Below are 20,440 nucleotides of genomic sequence, written 5' to 3'. Positions count from 1 at the left end.
TAACGAGATTGAAATAGGTATGCGGATACCGACGATCGAATCTTAGGCAAGTAACATACCGAAGGACAAAGTGAATGACATACGGGATTATATGAATCCTTGACACTGAGGTTCAACCGATACGATCTTCGGAGAATATGTAGGATCCAATATGGGCTTCCAGGTCCCGCTATTGGATATTGACCGAGGAGAGCCTCGGGGCATGTCTAGATAGTTGTCGAACCCGCAGGGTCTGCACACTTAAGGTTCGATGATGTTTTAGTATAGTTGAGTTATATGTGTGGTTACTGAATGTTGTTCGGAGTCCTGGATGAGATCACGGATGTCACGAGGGTTTTCGTAATAGTTCGTAAACGAAGATTGATATATATATGATGGTTTCATTTGGTCACGGAAAGTTTCGGGCATTTCCGGCAGTGTATCAAGTGTTCACCGGGAGGGCCCACCCTCCCGGAAGTGATCCCAAGGCCCTAAGGTGGCGCCACAAGTCCTTAATGGGCTGGTGGAGTCATCCCAAGGAGCCCATGGTGCCACATAAGAAAATACCAAAAGAAAAGGAAAAGAAAAAGGGAAAGAGGGAGGTGGGAAGGAAGAGGAGGACTCCTCCTTCCCAAACCGAAATGGAGGAGGAGTCCTCCTCCTCCTAGCGCCAGTGCACCCTTGAGGGCCTTGTCCCTCAAGGCTAGCCCCTCCCCCTCCCTCCTATATATAGTGGAGGTTTAGGGCTTTTTGAGACTCAGCTTTGCCACATGCAACTCTAGCCTAAACCACAAGTTTCCACCTCTAGATCGGATTTCTGCAAAGCTCGGGCGGAGCCCTGCAGGAGTAGATCATCACCACCACCGGAGCGCCGTCACGCTGTCGGAGAACTCGTCTACCTCTCCGTCTTGCTTGCTGGATCAAGAAGGCTGAGATCATCGTCGAGCTGTACGTGTGCTGAACGCGGAGGTGTCGTTCGTTCGGCACTAGATCGGAATGGATCGTGGGACGATTTGTGGGATGGTTCGAGGGACGTGAAGACGTTCCCCTAAATCAACCGTGTTTATTAACGCTTCCTGTCATGCGATCTACAAGGGTACGTAGATCCAAATATCCACTCGTAGATGGACATCACCATGATAGGTCTTCGTGTGCGTAGGAAGTTTTTTGTTTCCCATGCAATGTTCCTCAACAGTGGTATCAGAGCTAGGTTCATGCATAGATGTTATCTCGAGTAGAACACAAAAGGTTTTGTGGATGGTGATGTTTGATTTGCTGCCCTCCTTAGTCTTTTCTCGATTCGGCGGTATTGTTCGATTGAAGCGGCCTGGACCGACATAACTCGTACGCTTACGAGAGACTAGTTTCATCGATTGACATGCAACCTCGTTGCATAAAGATGACTAGCGGGTGTCGGTTTCTTCAACTTTAGTTGAATTAGTTTTGACCGAGGCGGTCCTTGGAGAGGTTATATAGCAATTTGCACATCTCCGTTGTGGTTTTTGCGTAAGTAAGATGCGATCATACTAGATACCCGTAGCAGCCACGTAAAACATGCAACAACAAATTAGAGGACGTCTAACTTGTTTTTGCAGGGTATGCTTGTGATATGATATGGCCAATGACTTGATGTGATATATTGGATGTATGAGATGATCATGTTGTAATAGTTAATATCGACTTGCCCGTCGATGCTACGACAATCGGCAGGAGCCATAGGGTTGTCTTTAAACTAATGTTTCTGTTTGCACATGCGTTTACTATATTGCTAGGTCGTAGCTTTAGTAGTAATAGCATAAGTAGCACGACAACCTCGATGGCGACACATTGATGGAGATCATGATGATGGAGATCATGGTGTGGAAAATCCTAGTGAGGAAAATCCTCGGTCATGAACTGAGTGCAGCAGAAATAATACTAAGTCAGAAGTGCAAAAACGTCTATAACAAAGTACTCAGTGTGAATTAAGAGAATCGGTTTACACAGGTCAAGAGTATAGGATAAGAAGGTGACGAATAACTCAGGTGAAGAATTTGAGGTGAGGAATTCAGAGAAAGTCTTTAGTCAAATTCTTCAAATAGTACAGATGAAAGTCTTCAACATGAAATAAAGGAAATGAAGGGAGTTGAGGAAATAGAACCAGTAGCTCAATGAAGACAGTTGTTGATGACCCAATTCCAACTGTTGTGTCAATTGTACGTCTGGTTTGGAGTGGCTTGGTATTGAAACCGAAGGACACACAGTCCCGGGACACATAGCCCCTACCATATTCTCCTTGAGTTACGGACACACAGTCCTCGCCCAACACTCGTGATAAGTCTTCAAGGCGGACTTCCAAAGCCTCACAAACTCAGTCACCCGACGATCCACAATTGACTGCTGGATGTTCTAGACAATGACGCTAGCCGTCTGGAGGATGCATAGTCCTCAAAGGTAACAAGCGTCGGTTCCACACAGGAATAACTTCTTTAGTGATGCTCAATCACTTGGGTTTTGGTTTGGGTTTGGGTGTTGGAGTATTTCCTCACTTGATGATTTTCGCTCAAAGGCTTTGAGGAATTTGGGTTGCTCTAAATGACAAGTGTCGGTTTCTCTCGATGCAGCCAACTGTAAGTGCATCTAGTGCCTCTTAGTGATTTTGGTGGTTTGAAGACTTATAGGTTAAGTAACTAATGTGTTTGTGAGTATACATAGGATCTATAAGTCATTGAGGAGTTTGAGATATTTGAAGAATATCGACCCCTAAAAATATATGTCTTTAGTTGAAGAAATTGGTCTGAAGCTGAAGAAATGAATCGCGAGGAATCTGCGATGAAATTGATATTCCTCATGAAGATACTGATACTGAGAAGTCTGGTGGTTCCTGAAGAAATTCATTCTGAAGAATTTGAAGCATGAAGATTTACACTTTCTGTTTTACTTTCTTCGCATTTGAGTAATAGGGACACCGTACTGTTAAAGGGGGTCGAAGTTACACTATGGAATGAATTTCCTCATGATGCTCAACCCAAGCCTAATCCTACCAAAAGCCTCAAGTGAGGAATATGAGTGACATGAGGACTCTCATAGTTGAGGGTTCCGACCGTTTTGATAACCATGCCAAGTCATTGGTCTTATCCACTCCAACGGTCATATTATTTAAGGGCATTAGTGTCAAATCATGTCGGGATGCTCCCAGGCTATAAATAGCCACCCCCCACAACCACTAGCTGGTTGGCTGCTCCGTTAGAAACTGACACTTGTCATAAGAGCAACCCAAATTCCTCAGAGTCTTCGAGAGTAATTCATCAGTGAGGAAATACACCATCCACCGAAACCACAAACCAAACCTAGTGATTGAGCATAACTGAAGAAGTTGTTCCTGTGTGGGACTGAAGCCTTTTACCTTTGAGGATTGTGCATCCTCCAGACGGTTAGGCGTCATAGTCTAGAGCAATCCAGGAGTCAATTGTGGATCGCCGGATGACCAAGTTTGTGAGGGTTTGGAAGTCTGCCGTGAAGACTTACCACGAGTGTTGGGCGAGGACTGTGTGTCCTTAGCTCAAGGAGAATACGCTAGGCACTGTGTGTCCCGGGACTGGGTGTCCTTTGGTTTCAATACCAAGCCGCTCCAAACCAGATGTACGACTGTCACAGTAGTTGGAACTGGGGCATCAACTACTGTCTTCACTGAGAAACGGGTTCTAATTCCTCAACTCTTTACTTTCCTGTATTATGTGTTGATGACTTTCACTATGACTGTTTGAAGAATTTGCTGAAGACTTTCTCTGAATTTCCTCAACCCCAAATTCTTCACGTTAGTTAATCCTCATCTGTATTTCGCATGCCTGCTCACTGTGCAATCTGTTTTCACATTCTTCACTCTGAAATACTGCGGTTGTGAACGTTTGCAAGTCTGATCCTTTACTGTTTCCGCTGTAAGTTAGTCATCAGTGAGGAATTTCCTCACAAGGAATTTCCTCAGTGATGAAATTCTAAAAATCTCCTATTCACCCCCCTCTAGTCGATATAACGCACTTTCAATTGGTATCAGAGCAAGGTACTCCCTTGTTCTGTGTGAGTTTGGTTTAACCACCTGGAGTTTTAGTTATGTCGACTACAGGCATGTTTAAGGTGACTGCAACATGTCCTACCTACGAAGGAAAGAACTTTCCCTTCTGGAAGAACAAAATGCAAATGCATCTACAAGCTAGTGATAATGATCTCTGGTATATTGTGGAAAATGGCGTCCCCATCATCTCTGCCAGTGTCATTGTGGCTGATGTGAAGAAATTCAAGCAACTCAATTCTCAAGCGAAGAACTTCATATGTGGCCGTCTGAGCCCAGGCCAGTTTGGAACAGTAAGTGCTTTGGGCTCTGCAACACTGATCTGGGAGACTGTGCAAGGTAAATGAAGGAGTATCAACCCAGCGTGACTCTCGTGTTGATATTCTTCGCAATCTCTTCAATCGCTTCAAGAGACATGACAATGAAAGTTGCCAAGACACCTTTAATCGCCTCACTGACATATCAAATGAACTGCAAGCACTGGGAGCTCGAGACATCACTGATCATGAAGTTGTGAAGAAACTGCTGAGATATTTGGATTCTTCATTTGACACTTTAGTGCTGATGATTCAAGAAAGACCAGACTACAAGATGCTGGATCCAGCTGATATACTTGAAAGGCTAAATACTCATGAATTCCAGCTAGAAGAAAAGAGAGATCTATATGGACAAAGCTATTCCAGACCACTTGCACTGAAGGCTAGAGCAATTTCCTCATCTGAAGAAGAAGACACAGATGACAGCATTTGTGACCCTAAAGAATTTGGACAACAGCTTGCAATGCTCGTGAGGAAATTCCAGAGATTTACACGACGTGGCCAGTTCGGTAAATCTTCAAGAAGAGACATGAGGAAATCAGAATCTTCATCTGAGGACTACAAGAAACGAACCTGTCACAAGTGCAAGAAATCAGGTCATTACATTGCTGATTGTCCCCGTTGGGGAAAGGAATCAAAGAAGAAGAAATACAAGGATGACAGTTCTGATGACTCGAAGAAGAAGAAGAAATCTTCAAAATCCTCATCTTCAAAGCCCTCATCACACAAGAAGACTAGTTTCACAAAGGCTCGGGCACTGATTGGCAAGGAAATGGACTCCGAGGCAGAATCAGAGGAAGGTGATGAAGAAGAAGGTTCTGAAGAAGACTCAGAATCTGGACAGGCTAGTCTTTCACTAGCAACCACTTTCGTCAGCAAGTCAATCTTCAATCTTGAAGAAAATGATTGCACCATCCATACTGACCACTATGCTGATGACTTCGCTCCAACCTATTGCTTCATTGCAAAGGGTTTGAAGGTACCAAATAATGCCTCCTCCTCTGATTCAAGTGACTGTGAATCTAATGATTATAAGAAACCTAGTTACAGTAAACTTGCTATCATTGCCACTAAACAACAAACTGCTCTGGAAAAGCTTCAGAAACTGCTAGACAAAAGTGATGATCTGTTGAATGACAAAATGGACCTTACCCAAATCCTCACTGATGACATGAAAAGTCTTCGGTCTAGATTTGATAATCTTCAGGATCGTTATGATACACTCCTCACTGATCATGAGAATCTTTCCTATGAATTTCTTCAAAGGAAGCTTGATCTTGAGAAGCTGAGGATGTCTCATGATGATCTTCGTATGGAAAATGATTCATTACTAGCTCAACAGATCAGCGCTAGTCAAGTTGAATTTATTCCTCCATGTCTTTAATGCATTGAACGCGAAACTGCTAATTCCTCACCAGAATCATCAAATGCTACCATTGCTACAAATTCTTCAACTGCACCTGTTGTGTCTATTTCCTCACTTGAGGAAAACACAAATGTTACTGATGAAAATGCAGGGTTGAAGGAATTGTACGTGACAGGCATGTACAAAAGCCTCAAAGGACATCAAACCCTTTGTGATGTGCTCAAAAAGCAGATCTTGAACAGGAACCCGAGGAAAGAAGGAATTGCCTTTGAGAGGAAATTAAATGTTGATGGATCTTATTGGAAACCTGAGCAGTATCCCAAAACCTCATGGGTTGCTGCTACTAGGCCTCCTTTTGATCCATCTAATCTAACTGTCTTTTCATGTGAATTATCCTATTCCTCGGATGAGTCATTTGATTCCAACTATAAACTGTTCAAAAATCAATCTGGTGAAGTATTTGCTCGATATGTTGGAACTAACTGCAGGAATGGCCCTCCTCTGAGGAAAATCTGGGTTCCCAAAAGTTGTCTTGAAAATCTTCACGTGAATGTCCTCATGACACCACCACTGAAGAATCTGAACCCCAGATCAAATTCCTCAGGCGGACCAAAGTCTTCAAGGGGATCAAAATCCTCAACTGGTCAAAACTATGCTCGTACCCATGCTTATGCTTCTAACATGCAGGGAAACTACAAGGAATATGAATATGAGCGTTACTCCTCAAATCATTATGTTCATAAATCCTCAAAACAGTTCTCTACATATTCATATGAGTACTTTAATCCCCCTACTGTTAAGAGAAGTGCATTGGCCTCAATGCCACCTTTCTCATATGGTGCTCGCAGGATGATGAACGCTTTGCCACCCCTTCAGATGTGGGTGGTGAAGAAATCGAACTAATCACTTCTGCAGGTCAGGTCTCCAGATGAAAATCATCATCTGAAGAATTTGCTAGAGACCTGAGGAAATGCTTGATAGGACGCAAGCTAATGATTGATGAAATAGAAATATTTCACTCGTCCTTACATTTCTGTTATGATGAAATTACTGATCTGATGAAATTAGTATCATATTCTTCAAATCTGAAGCATATGAGATGGTAAGTTGTACTAATTCATCTGCAGGATGACAAACCCAAGAATACTGAGTGGGTTCTTGATAGTGGCTGCACACATCACATGACTGGTGATAAAAGCTTACTGATGAATATGCCACTAACTCCATCACCTCTGAAGCAAATCACATATGCTGACAAAGGTAAAAGCAAGGTATTGGGACTTGGCAAAGTAGCTATTTCCAAGGATAGGCATATGGACAAAGTGATGCTTGTTGAATCCCTCGGTTTTAACCTCATGTCAGTCTCGATGCTTTGTGATCTTCATATGATTGTTATCTTTGGTAGATATAGATGTGTAGTCATCATGGAATCTGACAGATCCAAAGTCTTCGAAGGTGTAAGAAGAGGGGATTTGTACATTGTTGATTTCTCTACAGGTCCTCAACCAGCCACTTGCTTACTAGCAAAAACCTCAGAAGGGTGGCTGTGGCACCGAAGACTAGGTCATGCAGACATGAGGAATTTGCACACGCTTGCAAAGAAGAAGCATGTCATCGGCATCGAATCAGTCAAATTCCTCAAGGACCATCTGTGCGGTGCTTGTGAATCTGGGAAAATGACCAGATCCAAGCATCCCTCAAAAACCATCATGACCACTACACGTCCATTCGAATTGCTTCATATGTATTTATTTGGACCTACTCACTATGCCACACTAACCAATGCAGCATCTTTATATGGCTTCATCATAGTTGATGATTATTCCAGATATACTTGGGTGCATATCATAGTGTATAAAACTGAAGTGCAGGAAATCTTCAAACGATTTTCTTCAAGGGCCTCGACGAACTTTGGCATCAAGATCAAACACATCAGGAGTGATAATGGAACCGAGTTCAAAAACACTGGTCTTGATGGTTATCTTGATGAACTTGGTATTACTCACGAATTGTCTGCTCCTTATACTCCTCAGCAGAATGGTGTCGTGGAAAGGAAGAACAGGACTCTGGTTGAAATGGCTACAACTATGCTTGAAGAATATCAGACTCCTCGTCGCTTTTGGCCTGAAGCAATCAACACTGCATGACATATCATCAACAGGGTATATCTTCACAAATTCCTCAAGAAAACCTCATATGAACTCCTCACTGACAAGAAACCCAATGTAAGTTATTTCAAAGTCTTCGGTGCAAAACGTTGGATAAGAGATCCTCACCATAGCTCAAAATTTGCACCTAAGGCACATGAAGGTTTTATGCTCGGTTATGGAAAGGACTCGCACACTTACAGAGTCTTCAACAACTATCACAACAAAGTTGTTGAGACTGTAGATGTGCGGTTTGATGAAACTAATGGCTCGCAAAGAGAGCAATTGCCTTCTGATCCAGATAAGTTGCCTCCTGAGGAAGAAATAAAGCTCAAGCCTACTGAAGACATTGTCCCCACTGAGGAAATTGGTGAAGAAACGATTCCCTTCGCTGATAAAAACCAAGAAGATGCTCCTGAGGAAATTGCACCAGCACCAGTTCCTCGGCCCAGACAAAATCCTCAACCAGGTCATCCGAGGATTGCAAACGAAGTAGAACTTGACAAAATCCTCAACGACATCAATGCGCCAGGTCCTCTCACTCACTCAAAAGCTTCACACTTAGTTAATTTTTGTGGGCACTTTTCCTTTGTATCCATCACAGAACCCTCAAAAGTTGCTGAGGCTTTTCTGGAACCGGAGTGGATCCAAGCTATGCAAGACAAACTTCTTCAATTCAAGTTGAATGACGTATGGGAGCTCGTCAAACGACCAGATCCTCGCAAGCACAACATCATTGGCACCAAGTGGATTTTCCGAAACAAGCAAGATGAGGACGGTCAAGTGGTGAGGAACAAGGCACGACTTGTAGCCCAAGGCTACACCCAGGTTCAAGGAATAGATTTCGATGAAACTTTTGCACCTATTGCTAGACTTGAAGCTATTCGAATACTACTTGCTTATGCTAATCATCATAACATCACCTTATATCAAATGGATGTAAAAAGTGCATTCCTCAATGGTAAGCTTGAGGAAGAAGTATATGTTGCTCGGCCCCCAGGTTTTGAGGATCCAAAGAATCTAGACAAAGTCTTCAGACTCAAAAAGGCTCTTTATGGCCTCAAGCAAGCCCCTCGGGCATGGTATGATACATTGAAGGAATTCCTCATGAAGAAAGGCTTCAAACCTGGTTCACTCGATCCAACTCTTTTCACAAAATCCTATGATAATGAGTTGTTTGTATGTCAAATATATGTCGATCATATCATATTTGGCTGTACTCACAAAAGATCCAGTGATGAATTTGCCTACATGATGAGTGAAGAATATCAGATGTCCATGATGGGGGAGCTGAAATTGTTCTTAGATCTTCAAATTCGTCAACAAAGCAATGGAATCTTCATATCACAGGAGAAATACCTCAAGGATGTTCTGAGGAAATTCGACATGCACGAATGCAAAGGTGCCAAGACTCCGATGCCTACCAACGGCCACCTCGGCACTGATGAAAATGGTAAAGATTTGGATCAGCAGGTATACCGTTCTATGATTGGCTCCTTATTGTATCTATGTGCATCTAGGCCAGATATAATGCTTAGTGTTTGCATGTGTGCACGTTTTCAAGCAAAACCGAAGGAATCACACCATAAGGCTGTGCAACATATTCTTCGATACTTAGCTCACACACCAACACTAGGATTATGGTATCCCAAGGGCTCCAATCTTCATCTGGTAGGGTATTCTGATTCAGACTATGCTGGTGACCGTGTGGATCGCAAGTCAACTTCTGGCACATGCCATTTCCTTGGAAGATCACTAGTTTACTAGTCCTCAAAGAAGCAGAACTGCGTATCACTCTCCACTGCCGAAGCTGAGTACATTGTTGCTGGTTCTTGCTGTGCTCAATTGCTATGGATGAAGCAAACCCTCAAGGACTACGGCATCAACATGAAGAATGTAGCTCTCTACTGTGACAATGAGAGTGCTATCAAGATTGCATACAACCCAGTACAGCTCTCGAAGACCAAGCACATCCAGATTCGTCATCATTTTCTTCGGGACCATGTCCTCAAGGGCAATATCCTCATCGACCATGTGAAGACTGATGATCAACTGGCAGATATCTTCACTAAGCCCTTGGATGAGAAAAGGTTTTGCAAGTTGCGGTGTGAGCTAAATATCTTAGAGTCTTCAAATGTTTTGTAAAAACATGCACACATCCTAACACTTATGCAAAGTTGATGACTTAGATGTGCAACACATGATGAATCAATTTTCCACAACTAATGAAGAATGTCACTCTGAATGTGAAGAAATTAACGAAGAAATTGATTCTCAGGCCCTACGACAATTGTATGCGGCTTCTGTAATCAACATTCTTATATGGTGGGTAACGCCACCGCCCAATGTGAAATTCCTCAAGTTGATTTTCTTCAAATGATCAATTTCCTCACAATGCGTTTTTCTTCAAAACAGTTGTTCTTCATTGTGATGATTTATTACAAAATCTTCAAAGACACTTGATGACTTTCATTTGACTAGATAGACTGTGATTTCTAGTCCTCAACAGCATTCACTTATTGCTATTTCTTCAAGTTGATGTTTCTGCTAAGTGAATGTGATCGGACCCTACTTTCCCTCTATGCTATACTTATCCAGTCTATTCAATTCTTCATATGCGTTCTACTTGAAACTTTGTTCAAAATCCTCACTGCGTCCTTGCCAGCTGATGATTTCGTAACGAAAATCCTCAAATCTTCAAAAATTGTTTCTTTAAAGACATAGTAACTGAACCCCCACTTCCCACGATCGGATAACCACGATCTCCACTATCTCCACCGCATTGTACGGGAGCTACACGTGTCCTGCGGAGACGTAGAGGCAGGGGCTATTTGGTCCGACATTCTCGCGCCAACAGTAACTTTTGGCTATAAATATGTCCTTATCCCCCTCGGTATCCTCTTCTTCGCCTCATCGCTCTCCTGCCACAGCACACTCCACCGAACCCTAGCGCCACCGCTGGTAGTCTCGTCGTCGGTGAGGAAGAGCTTCACTGCCTCGACTTCTCCGTCGCCAGAACCACGCCGGAGTTGGACTACCTTCGTCTGCCGCCGCCGTAGACGTCCACTGTCGCCGAGTTAGGGTGCATTGGACACTCGAACGAAGAGCCTCTCCACACACAACTTTCTGTGTTCTTCGTGCGCACCTTCCAGGGAAAATATATCCCATTCTTACAGCAAGTTAGATCTAAAATTTTACATCTTCTATGTGAAATCTGTTTTTCCTCAAGATACGATGCGCACTTGATTCCTCAAACACTACCTATCACCACAATCATTGATGAACTATGCTAAGCATCTAAGATTATCACGAGATTCCTCAATTGTGCGGATTTTCGGATCTGTACAACTCTGGAACCCAAGAACAGTATGCTTAGGCAAATTCCTCAAACACTTGTTATATTCCTCAAACTGTCAAACTTTTTCATTTTCTTCAAATCTGAGAATGCATATGACCTCTCCAAATTCCTCGCAACTATACTCTGTTCACACGTACACACATGTCATCTGATGAATCTCTCGGTTCTCATCACATTAACTCATTTGCAGCGTTTCTGGAAGAAACTCTTCCAGGCTCATCATAATCCTCAAGAGTTCAAAATCATCAGCAAAATCCTCAACTGAAGAAAATGGAGGAAGACAGAAAACAGAAGGGAGGAAAGAAACTTCAGCAAAACACAGCTGCTGATATCCGTGAGGACATTTACTTGGACTATTGCACCCCTGATGAAAATGAGACAATGGCCAAGAGAAAGATACGGCTGCAGAATATTGAACGCCGCTGGGTGAAGGAATGGAAGGAGTACAGGTTTGTGACTCCCAAATATGCGAAGAAATTCGCTCTGAAGCCTCCTGGCAGAAGGGCCCCACTTGAGGATCATCAAGTAGCACATCCCTCAAGCCTCATGACCATTGATGACTATCCAGATGAGAAAGAAAAGCATCTGGCCAAGCTCAAGAAGCAGGCAGAAGCTGCAGTGAGGAAATTTAATGAATCCTCAGTTGCTGCCTCCCGTGCTGCAAATTCCTCAGCTGCAGAAACCTCAGGCTCGGAAATTCCTCAAATGCAGTCTGTGCCATCAAAGCCAAGGGCTCCAAAGCCTCAAGAGAAGTCTGCTCAGGCTTCTGTCACAAAACCCTTAGCACCAAAACCCTCATTACCAAAACCTTCAACACCAAAACCATCAGCGCCAAAACCATCAGTACCAATCTCCTCAGCACAAAAATCCTCAGCTCCACCTCCAAAGCCTCAAGAGAGACCAGTACAGAAGCAAGTCGTGAAGCCAAGGACCGCCAGCTCCAACTCCTCACTCCCAGCTGCAACCAGCTCAGAGACAAAGTCTTCAACACCTCCTGCGAAGACTTTGGTAACTACTGAACGTGCACCTCTGCCCAGCCCCAGCAAAATCATCATAGTCCTGTCTGCATCAGAGGGAAGTGATGAATATGATGATGAAACCCTGCAAGCCATCATCAGAAACAAGCAAGAAAGAGTAGCTCAAGCATCAGGCAGTGTTATTCCTATGGCCATGGACCCCAAAGGTCTCCTTGACTACATCAATATCTGGTATGAGGACCCAAACACTCCTATTGATGACTTGAAGCTTCCGCCTGGCATCAGTCACATGGTGACCACTTTCATCAATGAAGCCAAGTGGAAAGAACAGCAGGCCAGGCAGGCCAAAGTTGCAAAGATCAAAAAGGAGAAATTCCTCAGGCAGAATCTCAAACTGACTCCTGATGCACTGGGGACAACACAGGCAGAGCTGCAAAAATTGACTGACAAGTACGCCAAGCTGTCAGATTGCAAAAGCCTCAAGAGCAATTCCATCAAGCTGGCCACTAGTGCTGTTGATGACTACAACAAGAGAACCGCACCCCCAGCACCAACTCCTCTGCCCTTGATCGAGGAACCAGCAGATGAATCTCCTCATGAGGAGGAAACTCCTCAAGCTGAGGAAGTACACCAAGAGCACCGCGTTGATGAACCGGCCATTGAAGAAATCATCATGGAAACTCCAACTGATGAACTTGCTGCCACTGATGAGACTGCTCCTGTTCCAGCTGCTTCATCAAAGGAGGCTGATGACTTTGTTCCAGCTGGTTCCTCAATACCAGCTGAAGAAACTGTAGAGAGAACACCTTCACCAAAAGCTTCAAAGGTGAAGAAGATAATTCCGTCTACATCAGACGTGAAGAAAACAAGGGCTGCTGAAAAGGAAGCCAAGAAGAGAAAAGCCTCCTCAGCAGTAGAAGAAACAGAGGCAAAGCGCCTCAAAGAAATTGAAGAAACTACTCCTCTGGACCCGATGCCCCTCAATGTCGCCCCTTCCTATGAGATGGTCGTCATTGATGACCCAACTACGAAGGCAGATGAGGAAATGAAGGATGTCGCCCCTGAGGAACGCACTGACGAGGAAATTCAGATAGACGACGGTCCTCAACCTCTCATTCCTCAGACAGAAAATGTTCAAGCATCAGCTACACCAGCTGATGAAACTGCCTCTGCCACAAAGCCAGCTGAGGAAAAACAAGCTGAAAATCCTCAAGCTGACAAAATTCAACACTCTGAGCAGACTCCTCAAGATGAGGAACAGGTTGATCCAACTCCTTCAACTGAGAAAGAAGCAGAAATTCCTCAGCCTGAAGCTCAGCCAGAGCAAGCACCATCTCCTCAGCCTGAAGCTCAGCCAGAGCAAGCACCATCTCCTCAGCCTGAAGTAGCAGATGCTCAAATTCCTCACCCTGAGGAAAATGCTGAAGAAAATGCACCCTCCCAAGACAATGCATTCATTGTGCTCAGCCCAGAGACTGCTATTGTTGTCTCCCCACCTATTCCTCAGCAAAATCTTCAGCGAGTTCAGCGTCAGCCATTCTCCAAGCATCCAAAGTTTTAGAAAGAAAATTTATTTGAAGAACACATGTACTTCATCGGAGAGAACCCCTATGACAAGCCTCAAATGAGGCATCTGATGTTTTGGACTAGGACTCAGATGAACTACTATGCCTCTGTGCTCTGTGGACGAAACAAGACATTCCAGCACAGGCATATTCCTCATGTTGAGCTTGAAGCAATACCTTGCCTGGAGCCAGTCCTCAATGTACTCCACGGTGAAGGTTTGCTCCCAATGTGCTCCGACATATCTGACTGGAACAACGAGCTTATTCTTCAGTTCTATGCCACTCTTCACATATCTGGCAACCCTGAAGACATCAACACTTGGGTGTTTGACTGGATGTCACAAAACACTCACTACAAGGCTCCTGCTGCTGAACTCCTCAGAGAACTGCCCGTACCAATTCCCTCAGATGGGGCTGTGAAGCTTTATGGCGAGCGTTAGCTGCCAAATGGAATGATGGAAGTCCTCATGAAGCCTTTGGCTGAAGGAAAATCTCCGAGAACAACCTTCCTCGTCCACGAGCTCAAGTACACACCCAGGTCTGTCTACGGAATCCTCTGCAATGTCCTTGCGCCGATCAAAGGCCATGATGATGAAGAAGATGTTGTAGGCCTCATGAAGAATATCCTATTCAACATCATTCATGGTATTCCTATCAACATCCATGATTTCTTCTTGAGGACTTTGGCCGACAATGTTATGTGTCCTTTTGATCACAAGATATATGCCCCATCGATCATGAGATTCATCAGGACAAGGACATGCATCAACTTCCACGCTGATTTAAAAAACCACATGCGTTATATGCCTCCTATCCGGGTCAACAAGAAGACTTTCGAGTCCATTGAAGGAAAAGGCAAATCTGTGATTGAAGAAAGCAGTAGGCCCCTTGATGGCCAGTTCAGAGAGCCAGAAGCTTATTCTTCATGGGATGATACTGAGACTCGTCCAGCAAGCCCCATTCCTCCTCGCGTGCTGAATACCAGAGAGCACCTCCTCAGTATTCACCAGAAGGTGGATCGCAACCACAAATGGGTCAAACGCCAGTTTGGTGCCATTGTGAAAACCCTCACTGAAACACAGAACTCTGTGAAGCTCAACCATCACTATCTACATGAGGTTTTCGATCACACCTGGGCTACACTTGCACATCTGAAGACTCAGACTGAGCTTGAAGAAATGGACTTTAAGCAAGACTTTGAATGGTCGTGGCCTCCCAAGAAGAAGTTCAGGCCTATTCCAGTGCCAGACCTTCAAGACAGCTCCTTTTCTTCATTCCGCACTTCCGAGACTGATGAAGAACAACTCGATACTGCCACCGGTCCAAGGAAGAAGACTACTCCCAAGAAGCATCACGGCTCTTCCTCAACCGCCAAGAAATGAAGTCTTCACGGGCGTTAGTCCTCAGTTTGTCCCTTTTTGTCACTTGATGACAAAGGGGGAGAAACTTGAGAGTTAGTATTCAAGCGGGATATTTTTGGGGCTTATGAATTATATTTAAGTTACAAACTCTTGGCTCTTCTGAAGTTTTTATGTAATGAGTTGTAACTTAAGCCCGATGGTACTCTGACGCTTTTGAACATTTTTCTTCGCATGCTTATTCCTCAAGTTTTAATGCATGCATGCTGGAATTCGTCAGATACCATTTGTCATCATGCATCTTCATATTCTTCATATGATATGTTACATGTATGCATGATTTACAAGACTCAAGGGGAGATCTCCATGATATAAATCATCAATGTGCATTTGCTGTAAAAAGCAAAATCCTCAAGATATGCACATCTTTAGGGGGAGTCTCTCTGAATCTTGTTTTCAAATTCCTAAAATGAGTATTTACACTTCATATTTTTGATCCCTGTTGAAGACTTAACCTAATTGTCATCAACCATCAAAAAGGGGGAGATTGTAAGTGCATCTAGTGCCCATTAGTGATTTTGGTGGTTTAAAGACTTATAGGTTAAGTAACTAATGTGTTTTTGAGTACACACAGGATCTATAAGTCATTGAGGAGTTTGAGATATTTGAAGAATATCGACCCCTAAAAATATATGTCTTGAGTTGAAGAAATTGGTTTGAAGCTGAAGAAATGAATCGCGAGGAATCTGCGATGAAATTGATATTCCGCATGAAGATACTGATATTGAGAAGTCCGGTGGTTCCTGAAGAAAATCATTCTAAAGAATTTGAAGCATGAAGATTTACACTTTTTGTTTTACTTTCTTCGCATTTGAGTAATAGGAACACCGTACTGTTAAAGGGGGTCGAAGTTACACTATGGAATGAATTTCCTCATGATGCTCAACCCAAGCCTAATCCTACCAAAAGCCTCAAGTGAGGAATATGAGTGACATGAGGACTCTCACAGTTGAGGGTTCTGACCATTTCGATAACCACACGAAGTCACTGGTCTTATCCACTCCAACGGTCATATTATTTAAGGGCATTAGTGTCAAATCATGTCGGGATGCTCCCAGGCTATAAATAGCCACCCCCCACAACCACTAGCTGGTTGGTTGCTCCGTTAGAAACTGACACTTGTCATAAGAGCAACCCAAATTCCTCAGAGTCTTCGAGAGTAATTCATCAGTGAGGAAATACACCATCCACCGAAACCACAAACCAAACCTAGTGATTGAGCATCACTCAAGAAGTTGCTCCTGTGTGGGACTGAAGCCTTTTACCTTTGAGGATTGTGCATCCTCCAGACGGTTAGGCGTCATAGTCTAGACCAATCCAGCAGTCAATTGTGGATCACCGGGTGACCAAGTTTGTGAGGGTTTGGAAGTCTGCCCTGAAGACTTACCACGAGTGTTGGGCGAGGACTGTGTGTCTTTAGCTCAAGGAGAATACGGTAGGGACTGTGTGTCCCGGGAATGGGTGTCCTTTGGTTTCAATACCAAGCCGCTCCAAACCAGATGTACGACTGTCACAGCAGTTGGAACTGGGTCATCAATGATTGTCTTCACTGAGAAATGGGTTCTAATTCCTCAACTCTTTACTTTCCCTGTATTATGTGTTGATGACTTTTACTGTGACTGTTTGAAGAATTTGCTGAAGACTTTCTGTGAATTTCCTCAACCCCAAATTCTTCACGTTAGTTAATCCTCATCTGTATTCTAGGTGCCTGCTCACTGTGCAATCTGTTTTCACATTCTTCACTCTGAAATACTGCGGTTGTGAACGTTTGCAAGTTTGATCCTTTACTGTTTCCGCTGTAAGTTAGTCATCAGTGAGGAATTTCCTCAGAAGGAATTTCCTCAGTGATGAAATTCTAAAATTCTCCTATTCACCCCCCTCTAGTCGATATAACACACTTTCACCAACCAACTAGTGGTTGTGGGGGCAGCTATTTATAGCCTAGGAGCATCCCGATGTGATTTGACATAAATGCCCTTAATGATATGACCGTTGGGTGGATAAGATTTTGGACAGGTGGCACGTGGCGCTACAACGGTCGGAACTTTCAACTGTGAAATTCCTCATGTCTCTCATGTTCCTCACTTTGAGGATTTTGTAGGTGTAGGTTTGGGTCGAGCATCATGAGGAAATTTTTTCCACGGTTTTACCTCGACCCCCTTTAATAGTACGGTGTTCCTATGACTCAAGAGTAAAGAAAATGAAATGGAAAGAGTAAACCTTCAAGCTTCAAAGTCCTCAGAGTATTTTCTTTGGTACACATCGATTTCCTCATCTTCAATGCCTTCATGAGGAATATAGTTTTCTTCCAATTTCTTCGCGAGCAAGGTGTTCAACAAGTGACCAAGGTCTTCACCCAAAGTCATACTTTTTAGGGTCGATATTCATCGAATAACTCGAACTCCTAAGCAACTTATAGAACATGTGTATACTTACATACTTATTATTCTCTTAACCTATAAGTATTCAAAACACAAAAATCACTAAGGGGCACTAGATACACTTAAACCTCACATGATGATTTTCGCTCGAGGTCCTCGAGGATTGGGTTACTCTAAATAACAAGTGTTGGTTTTTCTTAGAACACCCAACCAACTAGTGGTTGTGGGGGCGGCTATTTATAGCCTAGGAGCATCCCGACATGATTTAAGATTAATGCCCCCAATGATATGACTGTTGTGTGGATAAGATTGGGGACAGGTGGTGCGCGGTGCGGCAACTGTCGGATCTTTCAATTGTGAAAGTCCTCATGTCTCTCATGTTCCACAGTGATAGGCAGTTCACACTGGTGAAATCCTAACTCCTCAGTTAGTGCTATTTCTTCAGCGACCAGAAGAACTTCATCTGTGTCACTACAGACTTTGACTAACCCGTGAGAGATTTTCAAAGGCTTCACTCGAAGGATTTGGTATGTGTAGGTTTTGAGTTGAGCATCATGAGAAAACTTTTCCTTAGTATTACCTCGACCCCCTTTAATAGTGTGGTGTTCCATTGACTCAAGAGAGAAGAAAATGATACACAAAGAGTAAATCTTCAAGCTTCAAAGTCTTCACAACATTTTCTTCAGGATACAAAAATTCCTCATTTTCAAAGACTTCATGAGGAATAGCAAATTCTTCTCCATCAAAGTCTTCAAGGAATGATCAAAGTCTTCACCCGAAGACATGTATTTTTAGGGGTTGATATTCTTCGAATAACTCAAACTCCTTAGCGTCTTATAGGGTATGTATACACTAACAAACACATTACTCTCTTAACCTATAACTCTTCAATCCACCAAAATCACTAAGGGGCACTAGATGCACTTACAATCTGCCCCTTTTTGGTGGTTCATGAAAAATAGATTAAGTTTTGAACAGGGATAAAAATATGAAGTGTAAGTATAGAGTTTGAGGAATTTGATTGCAAGATATAGAGAAACTCCCCCTGAAGATGTGCATGTTTGAGGAATTTTCTTTAGACAGCAAATGCACATTGATGATTTATACCATGGAGATCTCCCCCTATATCATGTAATTCATACATGCATTTAACATATAGTATGACGAATTCGAAATGCATGATGAAAAATGGTGTCTGCCAAATTTCAGCATGCATGCATTTAATCAACTTGAGGAATAAGCATGCAAGGAAAAACGTTCAAAAGTTTTAGACCACCACCGAGCTTAAGTTACAACTCATTACAGCAAAAACTTCAAAAGAACGATAGTTGTTTCTAAACAAATGTTATAATAGCCCATAAAGTGGACCCGTTCGAAGACTAACTCAGATTTCTCCCCCTTTGTCATCAATTGACGAAAAGGGACAAAAACTAAGGACTAACGCCAGTGAAGAATATCAACTTGTTGATGGAGGAGGAGCGCCAGCATTGTTGGGGTCATTCACCCTGGTTGGACCAGCAGCTATGTCATCAAGATCTTCATCTTCATCAGCAGAGCGAAATGAGGAATATGAAGTGTCCACCAGATCAGGAACTGGGATCTTCTTCAATTTCTTCTTTGGCGGCCATGACCAATCAAAGTCTTGTGTGAACTCCATTTCTTCTAGTTCCTTAGGAGTCTCGAGATGTGATAGTATGGCCCATGTGCGATCAAATACTTCGTGAAGATAGTAGTGGTTTTTCTTCACAGTATTCTGAGTTGCGTTGAGGGTTTCCACAGTGGAACCAAACTGACACTTAACCCGCTTATGGTTCCGATCAACTTTCTAATGAAGACCGAGGAGAAGCTCTTGGTCAGTCATCACCCATGGGATAGTTGGTCTAGGAGATTTTGCTTTACCATCAGACTCTTGTGATGCAATGTCGTCGTTGGTAGAATATGATGCAGCCTTACGAAATTGGCCATACAGTGACCGACATCCTTCATCTATCATAGATTTTCCTTGGCCTTCAATCATTTCAAAAGATTTCTTGAGGACTTCAAGAGAACGCAAGTAACTAAGGTGATTCAGATAATCAGACTAATAGTGTATTGAGGATTTGGTCCTCATGAATCTCATAATCCATGGAGCATATATCTTCAGCTCAAGTGGTGACAAGGCATTTGTCGCCAAGGTCCTCATGAAAAAATCATGCAGATTCATTTGGATTCCATGAATGATGTTAAAGAGGATGTTTTTCATAATCCGCACAACATCTTGTTCAGAGTCATGACCTTTGATAGAAGTGAAGGTTTGGGCCAAGATCTTGTAGATTGTCCTGGGCACAGATTTCAAGTCCTTCACCAGGAATTGAGTTCTTGGAGGCTTGCTAGGAGCCAAGGGCGTCATGAGCACTTGCATCAGATGATTGGGCAGCTCTTTGTCATCATATAAATACCTTTCCCCTTTTGAGGGAAGTGGAACCGGCAAAGCTCGAAGCAATTATGTGGCTGGAGCAGTAAAATGAGTATTTTCGGTCATCCAGTGCAAGACCCAAGTGTTGCTGTTTTGGGGGTCACCAGAGATATGCAGGGTGGCATACGATTGAAGAATAAGCTCTTCATTCCAATCACACATGTTGGTGCAGAATTGAAGTAACCCTGCATCATGAAGAACATTCAGAGCTCGGGTAAAGCATGGAATGTTTTCCATATCTCCATAAGGAATATGTTGATGGTGGAAGATCTTTTTCTTGTCTACAAGCACAACACCATAGTAGTTGAGTTGCATGCTTGTCCAAAACCTCTTGTGCCTGATAGGAAGTTTTGCATATGGATTTGCACCAATGAAGAACTGATGCTCAACATAGAATAGTTCCTTCTGAAACTTTGGCCTTTTGGAGTA

General features: G+C 43.2%; 1 pseudogene; it reads left to right on the top strand.

The window, feature by feature from the left end:
• The first annotated feature begins 5,599 nt into the window (after positions 1-5,599).
• Positions 5,600-17,975, top strand: LOC123441712 (annotated as a pseudogene).
• Positions 17,976-20,440: the final 2,465 nt, after the last annotated feature.

This window comes from Hordeum vulgare, chromosome 3H (genome assembly GCF_904849725.1).
Source record: "Hordeum vulgare subsp. vulgare chromosome 3H, MorexV3_pseudomolecules_assembly, whole genome shotgun sequence".
Taxonomy (NCBI): domain Eukaryota; kingdom Viridiplantae; phylum Streptophyta; class Magnoliopsida; order Poales; family Poaceae; genus Hordeum; species Hordeum vulgare.
This window is presented reverse-complemented; position numbering and strand designations above follow the sequence as displayed.